The sequence below is a fragment of the Suricata suricatta genome, chromosome 7, assembly GCF_006229205.1.
Source record: "Suricata suricatta isolate VVHF042 chromosome 7, meerkat_22Aug2017_6uvM2_HiC, whole genome shotgun sequence".
In the NCBI taxonomy this organism is placed as follows: Eukaryota; Metazoa; Chordata; class Mammalia; order Carnivora; family Herpestidae; genus Suricata; species Suricata suricatta.
In genome coordinates, this window is record NC_043706.1 from 10,508,875 (window position 1) to 10,522,147 (window position 13,273).

General features: G+C 37.5%; 1 long non-coding RNA gene across 1 annotated transcript in view; it reads right to left on the reverse strand.

The window, feature by feature from the left end:
• LOC115296323 overlaps positions 1 to 4,829 on the reverse strand; it is a 152,119-nt gene extending 147,290 nt beyond the window's left edge. The window contains exon 1 of the long non-coding RNA XR_003910849.1: positions 4,792 to 4,829. This is a non-coding gene — a long non-coding RNA (uncharacterized LOC115296323). The remainder of the gene's footprint in view (positions 1 to 4,791) is intronic.
• Positions 4,830 to 13,273: the final 8,444 nt, after the last annotated feature.

The window sequence follows — 13,273 nt, forward strand, 5'->3', positions numbered from 1 at the left end:
GGGTGTCATGCTAAGTGAAATGTCAGGCAGAGAAGGACAGAAACCATATGTTTGCACTCATAGGTCTAACAGGAAAACAGGAAGAACCTAATGGAGGTCCAGGAGGAGGGGAAGAGGGAAAGAGAGTTGGGGAGAGAGAGGGACACAAAACTTGAGAGACTATTGAATGCTGAAAATGAACTGAGAGTTGAAGGGGAAGGAGGAGGAGGGAAAAGAGGTGGTGGTGATGGTGGAGGGCACTTATGGGGAAGAGCACTGGGTGTTGTATGGAAACCAATTTGACAATAAACTATTAAAAAATAAATAAAATAAAATATATCCTAATACTATTCACTGAAAAAAAAAAAGAACATTAGTGCCTCATGGGAAGAGGTCAAAATACTGAGAGTCACGGGAGTTTGGAAGAAGTGGATTCCAACTCTCTCGGAACTTTGAGGGTTCAGGAATTCTGGGGAGAAAGTAACTGCAGATGTGGTGGGAACAGAAGGAGAACTAGCATTAGAAGTGGAACCTGAATATGGGACTCAATGGCTGCCATCTCCTGATCAAACTTGAACTGAAGAGTTGCTTCTTCCAGATGAGCAAGGAAAATGGTTTCTTGAGATGGAAACTACCCCTGGTGATGGTGCAGTGGAGATCATTGAAATGACAACAAACGATTTAGAACATGACATAAACATAGTTGGTAATGTGGCCGCAGCTTTGAGAAAACAAGTTTTGAAAAAAATTCTACTGTGGGTAAAATGCTATCAGACTGCATCACATACTACAGAAAAATCAATTAGTCAAAGAGTCAATCAATGCACAAACTTCATTGTTCTCATAAGAAACTGCGACAGCCACCTCCACCTGCAGCAACCAAAATCCTGCTCAGTCAGCACCCATCAACATTGAGAGAAGGCCCTCCACCAGCAAAAAGATTATGACTCACTGTAAACTCGGGTGATGGTTAGCATCTTTCAGCAATAAAATATTAATTAAGGCATATATACTGTTTTTAGACAATGCTATTATATACTTAATAGTATATACTGTATACTACTGTATAGTATGAACCTTTCTTTTTTTTAAATTTTTTATTTAGTTTTGATATAGAGAGAGATAGAACATGTCTCTGAGAGACAGAGAGAGAGGGAGACACAGAATCTGAAGCTGGCTCCAGGCTCTGAGTTGTCAGCACAGAGCCCGATTCAGGGCTCAAACCCACGAACCTGACATCATGACCTGAGCTGAAGTCAGAGGTTTAACCAACTGAGTCACCTAGGTGCCCCTATCAACCTAACTTTTATATGCACTTGGAAAACAAAACAAAAAAATCCTTCTGACTTCCTTTATTGTGATATTTGGTTTATCAAGGTAGTCTGAAACTGAATTTGCAATACCTCAGATGTATGCCTGTAAATGCAAAGATATCTCATGTTTATAAATCAGAAGAGTTAGTAGTCTTAAAATGTCCATACTACTCAAGTAATGTACAAATTCAATGAAGTCTCTATGAAAATTCCAATAGCATTTTTCACAGAAATAGAAAAAAGAATCCTAAAGTGTGTGAACCACAACAACCCCAAATGGCTAAAGCAATCCTGAGCAAAAAGTACACAGTGGGAGGCACCATGCTTCCTGATCTCAAACGATATTGCTGAGCTCTAGTAATAAAAACAGTATGGTGTTGGCATAAAAACAGACACACAGATCAACAGAACAGAATAGAAAACACGGAAATAAAACCACACATATATGGTCAACTAGTTTTTGGCAAGAGTGCCAAGAATACACAATGGGTAAAAAACAGTCTCTGAAACCCATAGTTTTGGGAAACTGGATCTCCACATGGAAAAGATGGAACTGGACTGCTATCCTCAAAATGGAGTAAAGCTTTACTGGAAGCCTTTAAATCATTAAAATCTCCGAAGAAAACATAAGGAAAGAATCCCTTTCCATTGGTTTGGGCAATATTTTCTTTTAATCCGACACCAAAGGCACGGACAATAAAAACAAAAGTGAACAAGTGGGAATATGACAAACTAAAATATTTCTGCAAAGCAAACAATCAACCAAATGAAAAGGCAGCCATTGGAATGGGAGGAAACACTTGCAAATCATGTATCTGATAAGGGGTTGATATCCAACATATATAAAGAACATTTTAACTCAATAGCAAAAATAAATAAAAACCCAATTCAAAATGGGAAAAGGAACTGAATAGACATTGCTCCAAAGGAGACATACACGTGGTCACCAGGCATATGAAAATATACTTAACATCATTAAGCATCCGGCAAATACAAATCAAAATCACAATTAGATATCACCTCCCGCCTGTGAGGATAGCTATAATAAAATAGAAGATATCAAAAAATAAGGATGTGGAGACAAAGGAGCCCTTCCTTGGGCAGTACTGGTGGGAATGGGTACAGCCACTCTAGAAAAAAGTGTGGAAGATCCTCAAAAACTTTAAAATAGAATTACCATGTTATCCAGCATTTCACTTCTTGGTATACAACCAAAGGAAATAAAATCACCATCTTGAAGAGATATTTGCATTCCCATGTTCACTGCAGCACTATTCATAATAACCAAGACATGAAAACAACCTAAATGTCCATTGATGTATAAATGGCTAATGAAAATGTGATATTCAGCCTTAAAAAAGAAAATCACTTGTGACAACATGGATGAAGCTGGAGGACACTGTGTTAAGGGCAATAAGCCAGAAACGGAAAGACAAATATTGCATAATCTCATTAATATGTGGAATCAAAACAAAACACAACAACAAAAAAAGCCACACATTAGTAATGGAGAGAACAGTTGTTATCAGAGGCTAGAGTGTGGGGGAAAGGGGGAGATTGAAAATCTTTTTCAAGAAAAGTGAAATGCTAGTTGCCAGAGGCTGAGTGAGGCGGTTGTTCCCAGGGAACAGGGTTTCAGTTTTACATGATGAAAGGCATTCCTGATGGAGATGGCCAGGATGAAAGGCATTCCTGATGGAGATGGATGGGAGCGAGGGCTGCAGAGCAAGGTGAATGTACTTAGTATCATCGAACTGTGCTCTTAAAAGTTAATACAGTTTTATGTGATGTGGATTTTACCACAATACAAAAATTAAAAAGTGCCATATAAATGCAAAAATAAAATTTATTAAGAAGAGAAAAAAATTAATATCCTGAATTCCACTACCATTTTTTAAATTTTTAAATTTTTTTTTTGAGAGAGAGACAGACAGAGTGTGAGTGACAGAGGGGCAGATAGAGGCAATCTGAAGCAGGCTCCAGGCTCTGAGCTGTCAGCACAGAGCCCGACACAAGGCTCGAACCCACGAGCTGTGAGATCATGACCTGAGCTGAAGTCGGATGCCTAACCGAATGAGCCAGCCAAAATACCTTCCACTATCATCTTACAGACATTCAGATAAACTTGGATTCTTTGCCATTTAGTAGCAATGTGACCTTAAATAAGTCACCAGTTACTTTTACTATTAGTATTATAATAGTAATATATACTCTGCATATAGAGAGAGTATATAATATAAACTCTTTTTATATGTTTCCCATACTTTGTCCACACATCAATTCCTTTATTTTATGAACTACAAATTACAAACCAGAGTAGCTATATAATGTTCCTTTAGGTTACCTTGTAGGTAACTGCAGAACCAGAACTAATACCCTGATTATCTAATTCTTAGTCCAGAAATCTTTCCTCTCTCATGTTTCATATAAAGACCTGGACAACTTTTTCGTAGAGTTAATGGCTGGACAGAAATAGATCACTTATTATTTATAAGAAGCAGACAAATTCAATTGGCAGAGCTCCAGAAAGGCTAATACTTTGGAGTCATCTGTTGCCGTGCAGAGAAAGAATTAAGACGGGGGATTGTACGAACGTCTGTGAAGAACAATTGGAGATTTAAGTTTTTGCTCTCACTCAGTACAGGAAGTAAAAGACTCTACCCCACCCTGCCAGAGAGCTATGATCTCAAAACATGAGCCAGAGGACACTGGTTTCGGCAACATCAGCACAGAAAAATCTGTGAATAGGACAGGAGCCTGAAAACAAAGTCAGACATACACAAGAGTAAACTCTGTATGGTCCCACTTGTATGAACTTTAAGAACAAGTAACACCAAGCTAGAGGAATAGTTAGAACAGTCAGGGAGAACAGACTCATTCATAGGGAAAGGGCACAAGGAAACTCCTGCAGGACAGAAACGTCTAACCCCTTAATCTGGGTAATAGTCAAATGAATGCATGCCTAATGAAAAGTTGTGGAGATCTGCGTATTTTACTGAATGTTCAGCATACCACAATTCATTTTTAAAAAAATATTACAAGGGCTCTGTTAGCATCAAATCTAGGCTTTTCAGAGTCAGTAAAGTTTTCACAAAAATAGAAGACAAATGTCGCAATATGTCATTGATTCCCTTGTTTTGGTTGTGCTGTTCACCTAGAATACTTGTGTATCAGCTTCTCACAAGTTGGGTACATTTTATCCTGAGCTTATTAGTCAGTGGCCCTTGCTATTCCAGAATGGTCTTTAAAAATTTGTAAAATTGGCCCATCTTCATTCTACTCCTTCTGTCTCAACGATTCTCCACAACAGCATTTGGATTTAGAGGTTTTGAAAGAAATGTGTAACACAGTATTCACGTTCTTTAATAAGGAAGTCAGCACAAACGTCCCTGTCACTACTCAGCCCCCTCTCAAGGTAGTTTTTTTTCAGACTTTGTCACCATAAGTTCCTTTTGCCTGATACTGAACTTCGTATAAGTGGGAACCACACAGTACATACCATTTGGTGCCTGGCTTCCTTCATGCAAGTTAAGGGTTTTGAGAAAGAGTGATCTGACATCCCCAGGCAGACAGACTTAACTATATGAAACAGAAAACAGAGGGGAATAAGAATCTGGAACTTCTACCCACTGTTACCTAAAAGATTCTAGAGTGCCTGACCCAGTTGCCAATGAAGGAGACAAGTTTCTGTTACTAAACAAATTCGTTGTCTCTTGTAATTCATTCTTGTGTTAGGCCCTACCAATGTTACCAGGCAATGTATTAACTGCTAAAACCTACAAATCAGAAAGCTCCTGGCTATTACATTTTTATTTCTTTTTCCCTTTTATGAAATAAAAATAGCTTGAACGTAAAGGGGTTTTTGTGATGTCTCAGATTTCTAAAACACTGCATAAGACCTTTGGTGGTGCCTGATTGTTAAGACACAAAAACATACCTATTATCTCTCATGTTTTCCCACATGAGTGCTCTACTGTTAAATTTTTACACACCAAATTATTTTATTGTGCCTGTTATATGTTGATATTTATTTTATTATGGCCTTCTTTGAAAACAAAATGAGGGGCACCTGGGTGGCTCAGTCGGTTGAGCATCCGGCTTCGGCTCAGGTCATGATCTCACACACATGTGGGTTCGAGCCCCGCATCAGGCTCTGTGCTGATATCTAGCTCATAGCCTGGAGCCAATCTTCAGATGCTGTGTCTCCCTCTCTCACCCTCCCCTGCTCATGCCATGTCTCCCTCTCTCTTCCAAAAATAAATAAAACATTTTTAAAAATTAAGAAAACTAAATGAACTTCTTACATTCATAATTTTAAAAGAACATTTTTTGGCTAAAAATTCGGCCCATGAGTATTTATTACGTAGTTTGTTTTCCCTTCAAAAACCACAACATACTTCTAAAGGTTATCAAATATTTTGAATTTTTTCACAACCATCAGTATATTATAGTCTTGTCTCCCCCCATGTCCCATTACTCGGTGTTCTATTTCCATTGTCTAAATCATTGTAAGTAGGTTTGGGGGGGATGAAAATGATAACTTTGATAGGATTTCAAAAATGAACGTACCACAAGGGCCCGCTGGGAGCATTTCCAAGCCCACCGGGCCATTCTGCAGTTTGTTCTCTACCTCTTTTCCGATACATGACAATTTTAGGTTACAGGGATTAAGCTTGGTGTTGCCCAACCACTAACTCCATTGTTGCCAAGTGAGTGACAATAATGTGCAATGTGAAGACGGCTCAAAGAGGATATGAATCATTCTGCCTGACTCAGACCACATCAGTGATCCGAGTGAAGGATGGAAAGTCTCCTGGTGAGAAAAAAGTCTCTGTCTACCTCTCCTTGGACAACATTTCAAGAATCCCTAAGACTAGAGAATTTATTTGACTCATCTGAATGTAGAACAAGAAAGAAGGCCAGTAGTGTTTCCTTTATTATTAATGTATAAGATACTCTATAGTCAGTTTTGAATTCCTACTTTAACTACTCTTGGTCTTGAGATTGTTTTGTTCTTTAGTTTTACTGAAATGCCCTCAGGAGGATTAAACTTTGCTTGGATGAATTCCAATTATCATAAAACTTCAACAATCCAACTTATGAATATTTAGTCTTCTCCTCATGTTCAAAAACATCCAAATAAAGATGATAATATAAAGAAATGGTCCCTAACAGGCATGGTTATCAACTCTAAAGAAATGTCAGTGTCTATGAATTTGAGATATGAAATGTATTTAATATTTAAAAGACTCTTTAACAAGGTATGAACTTTCCTCTTCAATTAATTATTGATTCAGGCACTCATCTCCCTTTCATTTAAAACTTTCAAACAAAGTGTCTCAAGCATTTGGATTTAGCACTAGAGGGGAAGGCAGTCATTGACTTGAGTTTTTTGGAGGTATGATCAGAAGAAAGTTTTAACAATGTGAAGGGAAAAAAAATTGCACAAATACCTTCCATTGCTCCTGTACTTGATATTGCTGATGCCATCAAGCAAACACTAAATAACAACAAGCAAATTCTGTTGAAATGTTTAGCTAAATGGAACCAAAACAGTCACAGTTGACAATTTCATAAATACATTAATTAGAAGTGTCTCCAAATAGTATGTGATTTTGAATTATTAACATAAAACACTGCATTATAAATGACTGCAAATTGCATGCCTAGTGTTCTCCATGCTTAATTTATTATGCTGTAGGAAAATTTGCAAATTACTTCACTGTTTTATACTTAATGGCTAGTTTTATGTGTTTATTATTACTTTAAGATAAAATGAAATCACAGTATACATACGTGATATGTGACACGTTATAGGAGATGCTCAAAGTTGGGTCAAAAAACAGCTAATCTTACTTTAGTTATGGCTACTTTGCATTCACAGTGGTTTATTGCGAAGATTCCACTGGAGCTCCTGGCTACTGGGCTCTGTCTCAGGGCTCACTCCTTTCTTCCTCCAGAGACACAGTCTAGCCATAATGGTGCATGATTTTTACTAAACTGTGCAAAGCTTCGCTTTTTGTCAGTGTGTACTTCCTGGTATTATACTTAGAAACAAACAGAGCTTAAACTCTTTAAGTAGAAAAAGCTGGCCACGCTTCACCAGTGTTTGTACACTTGACACAGTTTGACAAGTGTTTGTCACTCACACTTTGAGAACAAATTCTAAGCATTGACCTTAATTTGAAAGGAGTGGTCTGTGAAATTTTTCAAATATTGTCAAAAGGTATCACAGATACCTTTCAACTTTCCCTCTTATAATTGCTTTAGTTCACCATAAGATTGCTATTTTATCTAAATGCTTCTAGAAGTGATTTTTTAGGTGAAGAACCCCTGTATTAAACAAAACTTAAAAGCCTTATCCAGGTATTTGAGAAGGTACCATAGCATGAATTTTTAAATTACATACAAATCTGGGTTACTTTTAACTGAAGCATAGGCACCTCAAGACAGGAACCTCTCTGGGTTCTTTCCTCCAACACAGCTCCTTCCCGCTCTAGGAGTACCAAGGAATGGCTATTTCCCATGAAGAGTGCTATAATGGTTCCAAAGGCACGTGCCACACTGTGCCTCTCTGCTCATCTTCATCTTCCATTTGTGTTGCCAGAACCATAATTGAACTCCTCTCCTTTATTTTTGGATGGGTATTGTAACTGGTGGTATCATTCAGCTTTTAGTTAGGGGAACAGAAGAGGCCCTTAGGCCTTGTCTAGATTCAGCCATATGCTCCAGCTCAATTCACTGGTGTTCTGAAGAAGAGACCATGCATAAGCCTAGCTAACAACAGAATGGTTTTCTCTGATGTTGAGTTCCAGGCAGTAGATTATTCATTCTAACAATGTTATCGCTATTAGATGGGGATTTTAAAATAACTCTGGGGGCGCGTGGGTGGCTCAGTCTGTTGGGCCTCCAACTTTGGCTCAGGTCATGATATCAGTTTATGAGGTCAAGCCCCACATTGGGCTTTGTGCTGAATGAAGGCTGCTTCAGATTCTATGTCTCCCTTTCTCTCTGCCCCTACCCTGCTCACACTCTCTTTTCACTCTCAAAAATAAATTAAAATGCTAAAAAATTTTAAATAACTCAGATTAACATATTAAAGATATGGAGGAAGCAGGCAATGTTCATAAACAGATGAGAAACTTAAAAGAAACATGGAAATACTAGTCATAAAAAAGTAGTTAGAAGATGATGAAACAATAGCTAAATCATGGAAAGAACCTAAATGTCCATCAACTGATGAATGGATCAAGAAGATGTGGTATGTGTATATATATATAACGATAGAGTGATATCTTCCACAAATGGATATACGTAATAATATATACCTACATACATACACACACACAATGGAGTACTCTATGGCAATGAGGAATAATGAAATACGGCCATTTGTAGCAAAGTGGATGGACCTCGAGGGTGTCATGCTAAGCGAAATAAGTCAGGCAGAGAAGGATAGATACCATATGTTTGCATTCATAGGTTTAACAGGAGAGACCTGGCAGGGGACCATGGGGAGAGGAAGGGGAAAAGAGAGCAGGGGAAAGTGAGGGACACAGATCAAGGGAGACTACTGAATACTGAAAACGAACCATGGACTGAAGGGGGAGGGGGAGGGAAGGAGGGGGGTGATGGTCATGGTGGGGGGCACTTGTGGGGAGAAGCACTGGGTGTTATATGGAAACCAATTTGACAATAAACTATTAAAAAAATAATAAATCCAGAAATCTCTGCTCACACATACACTGCATATAGAGACGGATAATACAGACGCAGATGTAGATCTACGATCAGTGAGTGTCCTTCGGCCTTTAAAATAGAGACGGAGACTTTTTAAGACAAGTAAAATAGAGGGAATTTATTTCTAGCTGACATGCTCAATGAAACTTTCAGGGATGTCAAGGCACCTGGGTGGCTCAGTCAGTTAAGCCTCTGACTTCAGCTCAGGTCATGGTCTCACGTTCGTGGGTTCGAGCCCCGTGTCGGACTCTGTGCTGGCATCTTGGAGCCTGGAGCCTGCTTCAGATCTGTGTCTCCCTGTCTCTCTGCCCCTCCCCATCTGGTGCTTTGTCTCTCTCTGTCTCAAAAATAAATAAAACGTTAAAAAATATATATGAGACTTCTTTCTTACTGTTGATGTTCTTAATAGATACTTATGCATCAAAAGTATAAAGAGTAACAATGTATTTTGCAGCTAATAATAGAGAGAGAAGTAAAATACATGACAAAAATAACAAATCAATGGAAGGGGACTTGGGAGTATGCAATTAGAAGAGTCTTATGCTCTGAAGCAGTATAATATTATTTCAAAGAACACTATGTAAGTTAAATATGTACATCATAAACGATAGAGTGATATCTTCCACAAATGGATATACGTAATAAGCTGACAATAAAGGCAAATGAAATTGAAAAGTACTCAGTGAATCCAAAAGGAGGAAGGAAGCAAGGGAAAGAGGAGTAAAAGCATATAACCTAAGGAAAAGGCAAATTACATATAGAGAAAACCTTAAAAACTCCATCAAAAACTGCTTGGACTGATAAATGCATATAGTAAAGTTGCAGGATAGAAAATCAATACACTAAAATATGGTGTGTTTCTTTACCCTAATAAAGGGGAACTACACTATCAGAAAGGAAAATTAAGAAAGCAATCCCATTAATATCTCAATGAACAGAATAAAATACCTAGGAATAAATTTAACCAAGGAGGTGAAGGAATTGCATATGAAAAACTACAGGACATTAATGAAAGAAATTGAAGACACAAATAAATGGAAAACCTAGTTTGTGTTCGTGGATTAGAAAAACAAATATTGTTAAAATGTCTGTACAACCCAAAGCACTATACAGATTCAACATAATCCCCCTCAAAATTCCAATGGTATTTTTTAGAGGAATATCACTAACAACTGAAAGATTTGTATAAAATAACAAATGACCTCAACAGCCAAAGCAATCTTAAGAAAGAACAACACCGGAGGCATCACACTTCCTAATTCTGAATTACATTACAGAGCTATAGTAATTAAAACAGCATAGTATTGGCATAAAAACAGATACATAGGTTAATGGAGCAAAATAGTCCAAAAATAAATACATGCTTATATTTATAACAAAGAAGCCAAGAGTATACAATGGGGGAAGGACAGTCTCTCCAGAAAACGGTGCTGGGAAAACTGGACTGCCAATGCAAACTAATGAAGTCCAACAACTGTCCTATACCCTACAAAGGAATTAGCTCAGGATGGATTAAAGACTTAAATGTAAGACCGAAATTGTAAAATTCCTGGTAGAAAACAGGTGGTAAGCTCCTTGACATAGGAGCTGGTAAAAATTTTTGGAATCCTGACACCAAAAGCAAAAATAACAAGTAGTACTACATCAAACTAAAAAGCGCTACACAGCAAAGGAAACTGACAACAAATGAAAAGCAACCTACTGAATGGGAGAAAATAATTGCATGTTGTATGTCTGATAAAAAGCTAATATATAAAATATAAAAAGAATTTATGTAACTCAATGGCAAAAAAAATAGGATTAAAAAAGTGGACAGATCTGTACAGCCATTTTTCCAAAGAAGACATATAGATGGCCAACAACTACATGAAAATATGTCCAACATCACAAATCATCCGAGCAATGCAAATCAAAACCACAGTGAAGTATCACCTTACATCTGACATAACGGCCAAGCTCAAAAAGGCAAGAAATAACATGTGATGGTGAGCATGTGAAGTAAAAGGAACCTTGTGCACTGTTGGTGGGAATGTAAGTTGAGGCAAGCACTATGGAAAGCAGTATAAAGTTTCCTTAGAAAATAAAAAATAGGACTACTGTATGATCCAGCAAGTCCACTTCTGGGTGTTTGCCCAAAGAAAATGAAAACACTAATCTTCACACTAAAAGATACACACACCCTCATGTTCACTATAGCATTATTTATAATAGCCAAGTACAGAATATTATTCAGCCATAAAAAATGAAATCTTGCCATTTGTGACAACATGGATTGACCTCAAGGGTATTATGGTACATGTAATAACTCAGAGACAGACAAATATGATCTCTTTCATGTGGAATCTAAACACATAAATGAAAACCAAGTTCATTAATACAGAGAACAGACTGCTGATTAAGAGGCAGGAGGTAGGGTTTAAGAGAAATGGGTAAACTTTGTTTGGTTTTAGTTTAAATAGGTGGAATAATTTTTTAAGCCTTAATCTACTGAAAGCACAGTACCAAAATCATGGCCTTAGGGCAATGATCACATCCACTGAAACTAAGAGAGGGAAAAAGAAAGGGAGAAAACTGTACTCTACACCTGGGGAAGGGGCAAGAATAAGTGCTAGGTCCAGCAGTATGTCTACAAGAGAGGCAAGAACACCTGTGGTCTCACAGTGCCTGCATGGGACTGAGATTCCATCAGAACCTTAGAGCAGTCACCCCTAACCGGCCCTCATCAACACACTGGCAGGCTCTGGGTGAAAATTACCATGGAATACATCTTTAGAACTGCATAAGACAAATTCTCTCTTGGGAGCAGAACAAAGGAAAGACACAAAGCTAACAAAGAATAAACATGATGTAAACTGTCTAGCAAACTAGCCTACATGCTAAACAAGGTATGGTTGAGGAATTTATAGTCTGCATTCGCTGAGGGCAACCATAACAACCAAACTTCAATCCCTGCTCACCTCCTTACTAGATCAGTGCAAACTCCCAAACCAAAGGCATAGCAGAAGTAAAGGCAGGCCCATGCTCATACTTATAAGAATAGAAAAAAACATTTGACTCAATACAACATATCTATCCAGCTTTCAACAAAATATCACAAAGGACACAAAAAAGGCAAGAAAAACAATTAACAGTGTCAGACACAGATAGGACACAGATGTTAAAAATATCTCACAGGAAAAGTAAAGTAACATGTAAATTAATATGGAAAGGGCTTACTGATAAAAGGTAAAGTGCAAGACTGAGTTGTGACTTCACTGAACAGATGGAAACCGTAAGAAGGAATCCAGTAAAAATTCAAGAAATCAAACACACAATACCAATGATGAAGAATATCTTCACAAGTCTCATTAGTGGAAGCAATGCAACTAGGAAAGAACCCATGGAACTGAAAAATGCAAAGAGGAACACAAAGAGGCCAAAAAAAGTTTAAAATACATAAAAAATAAAACAAAAGCAAAAAGCACAACAGAGCATCCAAGAGCTGTGGGACAGCATCAAATAATCTAACATATGCATAGGTGAAATCCCAAAAGTAGATGAGAGAGAGGACAACTGAAGAAATATTTTAAGAAATAATGACAGAGAATATTATAAATGTAATGACAACCCCCAAACTACAAATCAGCTCAGAGAAAAGGAAGCGGAATAAATACCAAAAATAAAACACACTTAGATCACATTGAAAATGCTGAAAACCAAAGGAAAAGAGAAAATCATGAAGGAGAAGCAAAGAAAAAATACATTATATATAGAGGAACAAGGATCAGAATTACAGCAATTTCTCATTATAAACCATGCATGCAAGAAAGGATGGAGGGACATCTTCAAAACGTAAAAGAAAAACATGTTCTATATTCAGGAAAAATGTATTTCAAACATAAAAGAAGATTAAAGACTTCTTCAGACAGACAAAAGTGAAGGGAATTAATCACCAGCAGACCTGCTATAGAAGAAATATAAAAGGAAGTTCTTCACAAAGAAATATGATATAAATTAGAAAGTTTGGTGTGCACAAACAAATGAATTTTGGAAATGGGATATGTCATTATCAAATCTCACAACATCAAAGAAGAAGAGATTCTTAAAAATTCCAAGGAGACAAGGATAATTAGGTACATAAAAATTCAGAATCATAGCACCTGGGTGCTCAGTCAGTTAAGTGTCAGACTCTTGATTTCAGCTCAGGTCATGATCTCATGGTTTGTGAATTCAAGCCCTTGGGCTTTACAATGACAGCACAC